This window comes from Helicoverpa armigera, chromosome 3 (genome assembly GCF_030705265.1).
Source record: "Helicoverpa armigera isolate CAAS_96S chromosome 3, ASM3070526v1, whole genome shotgun sequence".
Taxonomy (NCBI): domain Eukaryota; kingdom Metazoa; phylum Arthropoda; class Insecta; order Lepidoptera; family Noctuidae; genus Helicoverpa; species Helicoverpa armigera.
The window spans coordinates 7,808,251-7,822,145 of NC_087122.1; the positions used below are offsets into that span (position 1 = coordinate 7,808,251).

Consider the following 13,895-nt stretch of genomic DNA (forward strand, 5'->3'; position numbering starts at 1 on the left):
ATGCCGACGATTAGTCCAAATATTGTGAAGATCGCTGAGAATAACTTCATTTAAGAATCTTGAGAACAATTATGTTTTCACAGTGGTACAGTAGGTTTTATCTACTTAATCAGGACCTACACCAATAACAAAATGCGTGAAGGATGTGGAAAAAACTAAGCCTCATCTTGATTCGATTACAATTTTTTTTGCCATTATTATTTTAATATTTTGGGATCATTTTTGGTCTCATGAGAATACAACACTCAGATCGGTTGTAAAAGGTTTGTTACTCCTACTTCATGCGATGAGGTAACACACATTATTCAAGGTGTTGGCTATAAACCGCTTGTGGCTTCTAGATGGAGCAGAGTCGCAGAGCACGTTTAACCTTAATTGTTTGATTGGCTATGAGTCGAGTCCCGCGGGCCACGGCAACTGCGCCGATGTCTCAGCACTCAGGACCCTTACTGAGCCTGAGTACTCGGTCACTGTTTGGCCAAATATTGCGTAGTAGCCAGCACATACCTTATCTATTGTAGATACTCGATACTGCTCTACATAGGAATGCTATCCTATTAGACCGGTACAATTAGCGCTTGCGAAACCTATTTCGCTACAATTAGTGTAATTAGATACTTACGATGATTTCCAAATAGCAATCCAAGAACAAGCACAATAACCTCTAATTTTGACGACCTCTGTGGCGCAATGGTCACCAAGCCGGACTGCCGAATCTGAGGTCCCGGGTTCGATTCCCGGTTCGGTCGACAATTGTGTGATGAGCATGCTTGTTGGCCGTGGTCTGGGTGTTACAATATGTATTTATAAATATGTATATGTGTAACTATATGTAGTTTATCAGTTGTGTTAGCACCCATAACACAAGTTAATAAATAACTTACCATGGGGCTAACCAACCGTGTGTAAAAAGGTGTCCCGACATTATTTATTTATTTATTTATAACATATTATTGTAAGTAAGACCTTCATCACTTTGACTGACCAGCAGCAGGAAAAAGGACCTTTCCCAGATTTATCCTGATAATCCCCGCGTCTTGTTGTAATTTATTGTTAGGTTTAGATACAATACAAGCAAATCCAATGGAATTCTTCAAAATGACATTTATCCCTACTAAACATATATCTCGTGATTTATTAGCATCGTGATTGGTTCTTATGTTTAATATTCGGAGAACAATAACATAAAACATGTCTCCTTCGCCTCGAGTCAAGTTCTGCACTCAAACGGAGAAGTTATTTGCATAAGCAAATTCGGCGAACGATGTCGCCCGGTCATTATTTGATGACGTCCTCCTAACATGACAACTCGACGTAAATAACACACAATTATGCCTACACGCATCGGTGCTCTCGTTTTGTACATAGGTACATACACATTGTTGTGCGCAATTCATAGGTACCTATGTTTTGCAGTTCAACACGTTTCGTTTGATTACGCCCTGTAGGCTATCATATATATTCCATCTGCCTGTGGAAGGACTACTAACCAAACAAGCATTGCACTTGTTCGCGGAATATCTAAAATTGGCCGATGAAGCTGCATCGTAAAGCCGCGTACGCACGTACGAACAAATTTGTTGCGTTACATGATATGCAACAACTTGGTTCGCACGTGCGTACCACTATCGAACATCGAACACTCTGTTCGTCAAACATGTTCGCGGCGATCCTTGTAGTGTGTTCTGTATGGACGGTGTTCGAAGCGCTTTAATAACTTCACAATCGAGGACTTCCAACGGCGCCGTCATGGCTACTAAGATAGAGTTCACGACTGTTGTTCCCGAACTCGACTCGAACTATGTTTGCGTTCGTGTTCGAATATGCCGTCCATACGTACGAACCAAATGTTCGGGTCTGGTGTTTGTGTTCGCTATGTTCGTGTTCGTACGTGCGTACGCGCCTTAACGTTTCCTTATGAACGTGAAGTCCAGTGGGCGGCGAACGGCGCGGCCTGTTGTGCTGCGTACGCTAGGTTATGCTTCCCGAGACCAAAATAATTCACAATCGACGGCATCCGTTATTGAACGGTGAGTATTGGTGCCGACTACCATGCCTCATGTTATTATGACGATGCACGGAGCAACGAGCCGCAATTTAAAAATACCATACTGTTTTACATCGTTATGTTTTGTTTCAGGTATGTTTTACAGAAGCGAGTGAGTTTAAAATTCATAATAAAGCCGGTGTCATTTTTTATAAACATTGCTTTGAGTCTTTGACGTAACAATAACTTCGCTTCGAAAGTTATTCAAAACATTCAGGAGTTATTTGCAAAATAGTTAATGGAACGCTTGGCATGTCGGAGTCCGCTCGGCAAGGTTCACGCGCGGGATTTACAGCGGCATGGAGAGATCTCGAGCGGGAGCGGCGCGTCGCCATCGGAAGTGCCGCCTGGCTGCGGGCATTCCTCACAGTCTTTCAGATCAACTGGCCATGGCGTGCTTAAATGTGTGTCAGTTAATGTTACGGTTACAATTTCATTCATGCATAGTATGAGCGTATCCTTTTTATTGAACCGTGTAGTTTGATGCGGATACCACTATTAAATCAATTATAAATTTATCAAGCTCCGATATGCCACAGCGGATCGTGGCTGTACGAAAAGACACAATACAATGAAGTAAGATTCCATTCGATCTATATCTGATGTCGGCTGAGACTGCACACGTGTGCGCGTGATCAATTTATTGTTGCGTGACCTATCCGCCGTCTTTGTTTCCTCACCGTGACATTCATAATTATTCGGAGCAAAATGTCTGATTACCAACTTCCACTTTTGTGTTTTTTCATATCTCTGATCTAGACCATACAATTTCTACTGATTAGTAGTTGAAGATTTTTTTGCATTGCATGAAGCACGAACATATTTTTCAATTACTTAACTAGGCATGCTCCATCCACCGTTAAATAGAATTTAATGCAGTTTTAATGTTTGGTGTGAAGCGGGAAGCCGATTAGCTTGAACCCATACACACTAGCGTCGCGTGATGCTTGCATTGCGATATATAAATTGTTGTTTGCAGAGACAATGGAATGGCCCCCGGCATTAAACAAGCAAAAAGATCTTCAATCTAAAGCCAATTTTTATGTAGGACGAACAGATTACTAAACCCTGATTATAGTTTGATAGCATATTTAAATCTTAGGCAAGCCTGTCTTATCTACTTTTGTGAAGTTGAGGGCTGTAAATAAGTATCTCTTTGTTTATAGTCAGTCTTATAACTGCTTGGTTTTGAAATGAGATATTTTAGAGATTCTAGTGAAAATATAAACACAGCCAATTATTTCGTGAAATTATCTCGTCTATGGAGACAATTTTCCTACATCAATCATTCCTTAAATTAGTTATGTTTAGTTGTTATTACTGACAATTATATCACAACTAGATATTCAAGTTCTTTTTTATCAAGACTGGAGTCTCACTAGGATGACGTAATTGTACTGACATAGTAAATTAAGAATGCTATAATTAAGACATGCTCAAAATTTTTCCCACATAACTACCTACTGTATTAGGTATACGTAATGCCTTGATGCGCGTGTCTGATCGCGAGATTTAAGAGTAAGAATACTTAGTTGTTCTTGCGACAAGACGGTGTCACAATAGATATAGAAGTGACATAATCATAACGAGGGAACTAAAATTGTCTGGAATTCGTTCACGTTGTTATTGAATGAGAGCGACGGTAGCATCGCGCCGACTGGCGGCACAAATTGTTGATTACAAAAGAGCAGCAATTGAGACGTCAGAGACGCAGGAAGCGAACAGATTGAAACTTATGTCTGCATTGCAACTCGGCCAATCACTACTCATCTAGTTTATAAGTAGATTGTTTAAGAACCAGCTCGTTATAAATAACTTTACAGAACAAATAATGCAGCGTTGTTACAGACATTATTTCACCGGATAATACGTCGCTATTACTGAATATTTTCTTGACGATGATATCCAAATAATAGTCTCAACTAGAGAAAGTAACAGCTAACAATAACTAAGTGGCGGTACATTGAATTTCCAGCGGCAGTGGCAGTTTAATTGCAAATTACACTGTAACAACGTGACATGTTTTATAATCGACGTTATATCATCCGTAGCTATGGTGCAACAGTTACAGGGTGGGTATCTAATGTGAAACTTATTTTATAGAAGATTGGAAAGCGTCGAGTGGTAGTTGCTGTGGGCAGATGAGAGAAAGCGCGGTCGGAGGTCGTGGCGCGGCCGCGGGGCCCTGTCACCCGCGCTAAACAACGAGATGATACCGCGAGACTTTATTGTGAAATAAATTAACAATATTATGAACGCTGCGTCATCATTAGCTATCAAAATAAAATGTTAGAAGCCAATACCATAAGATTCACAAAATAAACACAATCATTCACATAAACACGACATAAAAATAGATTCCATTCTTCGACACAAACAAAACAAAATTAAGATATCGTAGGCATTACCATAAATATTCATAGCGGCCACGAATGTTAGGTAGGTATGACGTTTACGTTTTGTTTTGATTCCTATCAACGTTACTTCTCCAAAATGTTAAATATTTGTTCGAGCAAATGCATGTTATGGAAATGCATTTACGGAACGGATGCGACTGCTGGAGATGGGATTATTTGATGTGCAAGTTTGTGCCTATGTATTTCATTAGTGAGGTGCAACGTGGCACAAATTGGTCGACGCAGTCGCCAACGACCGGACGAATCTCATTAACGAGCCAGATTGATAGCCCTGGAAAACGCTTTAAATTATTTCACGGTACATTAATATTGAATATCACATCATCTGCGATGTAGCACAAAGTTGATAATTATACGTGTAGCTCGTCTTCTAATAGGGCACAACCGATGGAGTAACGTGATAGCGATCCTGTTACAAAGGCCCGTGTACACAGTAAGTAGGTACTTGAATATTGGCTGAAAATATGAACCTATGTTTATTGGTTTCCTGGACTGACCGTTAGCAACAAGTGTACTAGTGCGTATTAAATAAATGCTTGTTTATACCAATAATATGAAGAAGCAAAGTTTGTGACAGTGTGGTTTGAGAAGTTGTTGTGGGAACCACTGGACTTGCAACCGACTTTTAAAATTCTTTCACCATTCGAGTATCACCATAATTCTTCCAAAAATCTCATAGAACCTGTTGGAAGCGAACTGCAAAATTAAAATATTGCCACAGAATAATAATGTTAACTATATGATTTGTTTATTAACTATGCAGATAACAATAAAATCATAGACAAAACATGTTTTACTACTTATTTGATCATAGAGGTCATATTTTTATTATTATACTACTAATTTATTTAAATGATGTTAGAGTCTGTGACAGTATCGTGCATAGTTAATAAAAAATAACTGCTTAAGTTTAACATATGCTTTTGTGATCATTATTTATGTAGGTACCTTACCTATTACATAATTTTTAAATAGTTCATGACACATTATTTTTTATTATTCATGAAAGTAAATAGTGAGTTTTAGAGCAGTCATGTTGAATGGTGACAGACATGGAATTGCTGTGATACAAAGTAAAATATCCTCGGAACTCGGAATAACTACACAGCTACCTGAGTATTGCACTAGTACAGGTACGAGAGGCTAACGTGCAGGCAACGATAGCATCGCGCAGTTGTCGAAACGGTTGACATGATTGCAAGAAGTGTTCCCGAGTCACGTACCGCTGTGTAATTTGTACGTAATTGTGCTTGAATTTAAGTCGAGTCAACACGTCGTAGCCCAAGGGGCCGCCGCCGCCGCGATGTAGGCTTGTGATAGTACATCAAATATATCCGAACCTAATTTAAATAGATAGGTAACGGTTTGTTGCGCAATGGAACATCGACCCGCGCCCGGACTGAAGTCCATTTGATCACTTATGCATCAAACGCGTTCCGACACTCTCCCTCCCGCGCCGACACCATAACAGCCTCGTACCACCATACAACCAGAGTTAATAACGCTTTAATAGCCCCAGTCAAGTTCAAAAACGTTTTATATTTAATAGTCAATCTGTGTCACAACCGAGCAGTGTATCAATCACTTCTTGCTTTGATTTACATTTTGTCATTAACACAAAAATATAGCAGTGCCTGCGTCAAACAGCGAAGACAGTTTGAGATGCTTTATTTCTTAAATGAATTTCTTTATAAATTATTTACGGGAATAAAATACGTCTGACATGATTTGTAGACCTGAAGCTAATTACTATATAGAATCTTGGCTAACGATTGGAAAACATAATTAGGTGTGCAAAAAGCTCAATAAGCTTTTTCCTCTTCTTCATGTTGATGAGGTTTTTATCAAAGTATCTATCTACTTGCAAGTGTCCACTAGAGTGACCAGGAGTAAAAAAAGTGTTCTGGTTAAAAAGGTTTCTTCTAACGGGGCGCTTTGAAAAGGTACTATACTTACCTACCGCACTATGAGAATTCCTATAACATAATCTCCCTTCTAAGGTTAATTGATGACTTACGGTTTGTGGGTGCGTGAAAGAATGCTGCCCTTGCAGATTTTGTGCTGTTAGTGGGGCAATAAATTGATTATCCTTGTCTGTCGATTTCGGCACACATTTACTGACTTTGGGGATTTTAGGAAGTGCTTTGCGTAGAAGTTTTTAGAGGTAATAGATTTAAGGAAGTTTTTAGAGGTACCTTAAAAACAAATTATAAGATGCATTGGAGACAGTTAATCCTGTGAGATTTTTAGCTTCACTTGCCCGATCTAGCTTTGGGTTTAAGAAAGAAAATTATTATTAGATCAGCGATGACCAAAACTATACTCATACATACCAATTAGCTTTAAAAACACATACCTGTGTATATAGGTACTAGGTATGTGCAAACGAATAAGCGATAATAGTTCCACAAGCTTATTAACTTGTGTACTTGTAACCTTTGTTTGTGCAATGCATTTGAAGAAGCGCGCTTTCAATGATTCACACCTTTGATGTTTACGTCTAATTCTAAAATGTCAAGGATCTGTTTACGTTCTATGCTGTCCGACATCAAAGGTTATTATGGTTTTTACTGTTCTAACGTTCATATTCTAACGTTTTTGTATAAGCTAGCTACGTACATAGTGTCTGGACAGTGAGCAGAGAGCGTGTCTGGTGGCACTTCCCTCCTCTCCGGATCAGTGCGCAGGATCGTCCGTTGACTTAGTATCCTGACAGAATTGAACTTTGTGTGGGGTCAATCGCATTAAACTTACATGCACTTCGTTAGATTTAACGTAACCAACATATAGGTATATAGAATATATCAGGGATCTATATAATTGTATGTTACGTTGGGCTTACGAACAACGGCCATGCTGGTTCAATGAAACATTGGGTGAAAACTACCCATAGTGTACAGATCAATCCTGACATAAGTCGATTATTCAACCAAATCCCCGGGGAAATAATATTAATGTGGACATGGCGGCTTTTTCACGCACGTAGCCAGCAAATGGAGTCGGAATTTTGTGAGATGCGTGAGGTCACGAGGCGCACGACCACAGTGTATTGTCGTGGACATGTCAAAATTTCATCCATCCAGATAGTACGCCTTATGCCCGCAGCCTACCCTAATATTAGGCATCCGTTCTATAGGTCCCTACCAAAAGAATTGTTGATAAGTCAAATTGTGAATTAAAGACGAAGTTTGGCGTAGAGTCTAGTTATTCCAATTATCTACTCAACTTTCAGTGATTGAGTAGTAACAGCGCTGATATTTCACAATAGAACCGCTTTAAAATAATCATCCCAAGCAGCAAAATAGTCGAGTAAGAATTTGTTTACTCCGCCTTTAATTGTATAAGAGCCGAGTAAGCGTTCTTAAAACACTCATTTATCGTATAAGAGCGGTAATCTCGACTATTTGGCAATATTTGCTAATGTGTGCTTTATGGACGTCGAATAAACGTTTACAGCACTATGTTTTAGCACTTTTACTCCACCTTTTAGCAGATGCTGAATTAAAGTGTTTAAAATACTCGTTACTCGATCGTTTGATCTATAACAGTCGTATAATAGCTGCAGAATAGCTGATTCGCTGAATTGGGTGCTTTTATACAGCCACTACTCAGCTCTCTTTTATGTTTCTATAAGAGCTCTATAAACGTAATCAAAATGCTTATGGCAAGATTGCTGCTGTTACTGCACACTTATAGATTAACTCGTATAAAAGCTTTTATACGGTATTTACTCAGCTTAAAGTAGTATTGTAGAGTTCTGAGAAACAGTAACACCACAAGTCCGTCCATTGTGTATTTCCAAGCGCGAGTCCGAGTATTTTAAGTGGTTCCGTAGACTCAAGTAACACAATAATTTACAATGTAAATGACGACGGACGACATTAAGAACTAGGGCCGAGTCATACAAGTGATGTTGGAATAAGTTTAGATATTGAATGTACTGAAATCAGTTCTGATTCAGAAAGCAGTGAAAAAGACAGTGTCGAAGATAATAATTTTCAGATGAATTTAAGAGAATGGGCTCTTCAATTAAATATATTTAATACTGCATTTAGACACCTGGCAACTGTTTTAAATAAACGCCTGCCACATGTTCTCCCTAAAGATCCACAAACCTTATTGACTGATTTTCTTCAGTTTGACTTATCGTTTGTGCTAAGGCCACATCCGTTACATTTATCTGATAAATGAGTTTCCTTCCAAGCCCGTCCCAAATTTTCAAAAAAAATATCTTAATTAAAATGATTTTTATGGTCTCGTACTCATACTCATAAGCTCGTACTCATAAGCGAACCCTAAATCCTGTTATCATGGCGATTCCTTGTGCTATACATGTGGTGACCAGCACTCTTACTCGACTTTTAATCGAATAAGTTCGCTGTAATTACAACTGGATTACCAATATGGCCACAGTATTTAATATAATTAATTAAAATATATTTAATTTAATAAATTAGTCGTCCAAATTTAAGAAAATAGACAGCGCATGAATGTTTATGTAAAAATGCCTTTGGGTTTAACAATAAAGCTTGTTGCGCATGATGTTTTGAAGTAGCTACACGAATAGTAAAAATAAACATATTGATTGCTTGCAAAAACTTAATATAAATGTAATATATTATTCCTTTTTCTTAACCTTTGAAATGTAGTTTACTTTACAAATAATGAGTTGAAATTTTTAATATAGTTAAGGAAGAGCCTCCGTAAGATCATTTACAGCACTTATTAGTCGAGTAAAAGCATTCTATCTGCTGTTATAGAACTAAAATGGCGAATAAAAGCAATTCAGCTTCGCTATTATAGCACAATTTACCTGTATAATAGCAAATCGATTGCGTTTATTGAACTAAATATCCTATATACGCATTTTGGTTGCTCTTAAAACACTCCTAGTGTTTTCTACCACTTTTACTCAAATCTTACAGCATGTTTTAGTTGCTTACTCAGCGCTTATTCCACTTCAATAAGACTTTAGTCTGAATAATTTGCGCCTTTTTCGCGTTGAGTAAACGTTTCGAGCACTTTTACTCGACTGTTTTTGGGACTTTTATTGAACTTAAAGGCGAAAACAGAACGTGCTCTCGACCATTATAGCACGTCTATTTGCTGCTTGGGATCTTGTTTGTATTTATTAGGTCCCTATCAATAGTAAAACCTTGTTAAGTGTAATTGACTCTTTTTGATGGATTTAAGAGGACAAGCTTAGTCGAAAAAGTTTCAAAGAAGCGTCACGTTCTAAGAAAAGTCATCAATCAAGCGATACAAAAAGAAGGAATTCTCATCGGGAGACAACATCTCGAGCAAACTTTATAAAAAATGGAATATTTTTTCTTTGGCGTCGACATGGGCAATTGAAATAAGTATGACTGAGATGTTACGAAGACAAATGAAATCAAACGAGAGATTACATCTGACAATATCAGGCTTATGATCCCCATTTTTATGTGCTCTTTATTAAACGTAAAAGCTTAGATATTCTTATGAATTTCTTATGAAATTCTTGTGAACTGTTTATTAACGAAGCATGAGTGGGTATTAATTATGTTGAACTTCTCAAGTCATCACTATTAAAATTCTCGTCTATAACATTCCAAAGCGCTTCACCTACCACTAAGCATATCGCAACACGTGTATAATGCCAACTGTTCGATAACTGTGAGTACGACATTGTGAAACTCATCGAAGGCAAAAAAGGCCACTCCTATACTCCTATGTCAACATGTAAATAAGTATTTGTACTAAAAGTAAGTTCAGTAATTAGCGGGTGTTACAAGAACCGGCGAAGGTTATGTACTTATGTAATTATTGACAGTGAGCGTGGAAGTATTAGTGTCGTATTTATCATACACGCAGTCGGAGCGACGTGATAGTTCGCAACACGACCTGCATTTGTGTTGTGTGCTATTGCAAGTGAGAAATGTGATCAGAATACATAATAATAACACACATACAGACACACACAACGGCACACGGTGCAATTTAGATAAGTGGTAGGTATGTGGCCTTAACGGACAGTGGTGGATAAATGAACTGCCACGGTCGAGCAAGTATTATCACATCTTTTCCCTCAGGGTTTAACCGAGCAAAGAATACATACAAGCATTTTTGCAACAGATTTTTATCAATATAACTTCAGTAACCAGAAAGTGTGCGAGCTATGTTGGAAAAGTTTCTAATAAAATAATTATTTATAACTTTCGCCAACGTTGCCCTAAAGATAACATTCACCTTTCGAGATAAAAATTGACGAAAATAATCCATTAAATTAATGATGGGCCAAACTAGAAGCCGTGACGCGGGTATCGGTCGCTCCCGCGGGACTTGCTCCATTTGTTACCCCGCTCCCGCTCACGCCCCGCTCCCCGCCCCACCATGCTGCCCGCTCGCGCTGTGCCAGCGAGAGCTGCTGTCACACTCCACGTCCGCAGAATGCCTGTATGCCATTGATTTATCCTTGTCCGAAATCTCGTGATTGATTTATTATTAGATAGACAATACTTAATGTTATAAAGCTGAAGTTTGTTTGTTTGCTTGCTTGAACACGGTAGATATTCTCAGGAACTACTGGTCCGATTTGAAAAAATGTTTCAGTGTTAAATAGCCCATGTTGAGGAAGGTTAAAAAAGGTGACGAACTTCAACAAAATTGATAGGTAAGTAAATCAGAAGCAGACTAGCCCAGATGTGACATTCAAAAAAATATGTAGATTTTAGTAGATATAAATATGAATTAGGTATTCGACCGTATTGCACGGTCGTATCGATACGATCTCAAGGTATTTCTAAAGGCGACTTTATCTAAAATTCAGAAAGTCAAAGAAGCGCAAAGTGTGTTCATCAAACGTAAACAAGCCGGTCTATTTTCGTTTACCTAATCTCCGGTACGCGGGCTTAACCCTTTCTAGGGTTGTCAACTGATCGTATTGCTTTCTTACACCTCAACCTGTTTGAAAAGCCTTATCTAATTGATTCGCTCAGATAAATATTTTGAAAAGTTATGATTACCTTCTTACTTTCGTTCATCTATTGAAACACTGGCTCTCAGTTTCTCCTATAGATTCCCCAAGAAATTTCTTGCGAAATTTTACGAAAGCCGTGATCAACAGACTATGTCTGATTGCTGAACATTATGTCGACAAAGGGTTAATTGTTTTTGGTTTTCAATTTATAATTTAAGTGAATATAGACCACCATAAAGATGGCTAGAGAGACTCAATTGTTGACTGATTGAGATGAAACTCACAATTGAGTCTTTCTCGTCGGACAGAATGGCATCGAAAAAGACATGGTGCGGCGAACAAAAAGGGCAATTAAAGGACTTGTTATAAGAGCATTGTCTCTATTACTGACCGTGAAAAATTAATCTTCAGAAACGCAGGCTAAGTACACCATTCATCTAAGCAAAATGGGTAAGGGCAAAATACTGGAGACAGTCTTTTTTTTGTAAGCTGGCATTAAATTACAAAGTGTAGGTATGTTTGCAGAAATTCTCCAGCCCTATCCTGGTATTAGCGAACGTGTGCCCGAGGCTCTGTTCCGGACGTGAATGGCGTGAGGAGCCGCGCCACGGGCCGCGACTCGCGAATGAAGACGCTCCCATCCATTCCGCTTGCATACTTGCATCACTGCCATTTTTGCATAATACTCGCTTTATTGCAACTGCGCTGAATGTCAAACGGTACGCCCAATCCCTCTGATATATGTTTATACAAAATTTATTTGCACTAGGCATGCTAGCGGGGCCGCCCTCTACACAAGCCGGGGTTTAATAATATATCGATGTCGTCCCCTTCGCTTGGAAATTATTTAGCTACAACAAAACGTGACATTAATTTATATAACTCGGAAAGTTTTTATGCAAATATTTTAATTGACCATGGATTATTTGGTTCACATTTGCATATTTCTAATAGCTTACAAAACAAGAGAATTCTCATAAACGCTTTATTCAAGTTTCATTGTGTTTTCCTTATGTTTAAGTCAATATTGTGACTTACATCACAGTTTTGGGCCTTCAAGCTCGAGTATCTAGAGATTGATGTTTACATGTATGGGGTGGTAGGGTAGATAAACAATGGACTGCGCAAATAAACCAGATGTAAATACGACAAATAATAGCTCCGTGTTGGGCTCAAAGCTGTTTAATTTTCTATTAAAGCGTGTGTTATGCACATTACGAAATGTTGTATTAATTACGCATGATATGTAAATGGTAGAGTATTCTTGAATCAACACTTATTATTCAACCTTGTATTAAATCATCTTCAGTATTTTGACATTCACTTTTTATTTTGACATTTATAATTTGATCACAATCTAGAAGTTTGAAAGAGTTCTTTTATATTTTTTAGTATTGAAATGACTAGACGTTTTAGACCTTTGAATTGCACGTCGTCGTATGACATTCAATAATTAATATTTTTTAACGACACGTGATGTTAGCGACAAGTTAATTGTACACACAATAATATAGCGTTCGATGGTATTTTAAAATAATAATGTCCCTCGGAACGCAGCCGGCCAGTTGTTAGCCGCGAGCTGACACCTAACCTTTAAGCCGAGCAGCCAGTATTAATAAAGTCTTGCTAGATGTTATCACAAATCAACATATCATTCTGCCATTCATGAATTGAAATGAAGTCAAACATTTCCTGACCTTTTGTCTATTTCCGATTGAAACAAAATTGTCAAAAAGACACCATACATTTTAAACGTCATTGCAAAACCATTGTGCCTGGGCCTGCAGTCTCGACATAAGATAGCGATTCGATCGCAAACTGACAGTCGCTAAATATTAACGAAAATATTCGCTTGCCATAACGACAGTAACGATAAACGCAAGTCTCGACAGCCGAGATAGCGGGCAACATCGCTAATTATCATGACATATTCGTGTCGGTACGATAGCGAAAACCGTATTCATAGTGCGGTGAATTTGTATTAAAATGTTGCATGTAAAAAAAATCCTTGTATTATAGGGAGAAATGGTAGACAAGATTTGCACAACCAATTTTGTTTCCTTTGACAATTATAAAGAAAATAGATGAACCTTATCATATTAAAACTTTTTGCATCGAACCGTGTAAGTAAAACATACCGTTTTTTAAGAAAACACATATTAAAGATCTTAATAGTTTGCGTACTTGCAATACAGACATAGAACATAAACAAACTGTCAATGTCAAGTTTGTTTGTGCACTTGAACATTGGTTTGATTTATAATAATAATAAAGGAGAACGGTGTATTCATTACTATCATGGGCGTAGCCAGCTTTGGGCTCAGGGTGGGGCAGCAGTCAACCTATCCCCGGGGGAAGGCGAGGGCCCTCCGATATTTTGTATCTTGAGCCGTTAATCTCAAACTTGTCAATCTCTTAATTTGAGAGGTTTATATTTTCAGGTACAGAAAATAAACAATCATACACAGGACAA

At 38.1% G+C, this 13,895-nt stretch overlaps 1 protein-coding gene across 2 annotated transcripts in view; it reads right to left on the reverse strand.

Moving 5' to 3' along the window:
• LOC110375133 (semaphorin-1A) overlaps positions 1-13,895 on the reverse strand; it is an 89,170-nt gene that overhangs the window by 24,262 nt on the left and 51,013 nt on the right. The window lies entirely within an intron of this gene.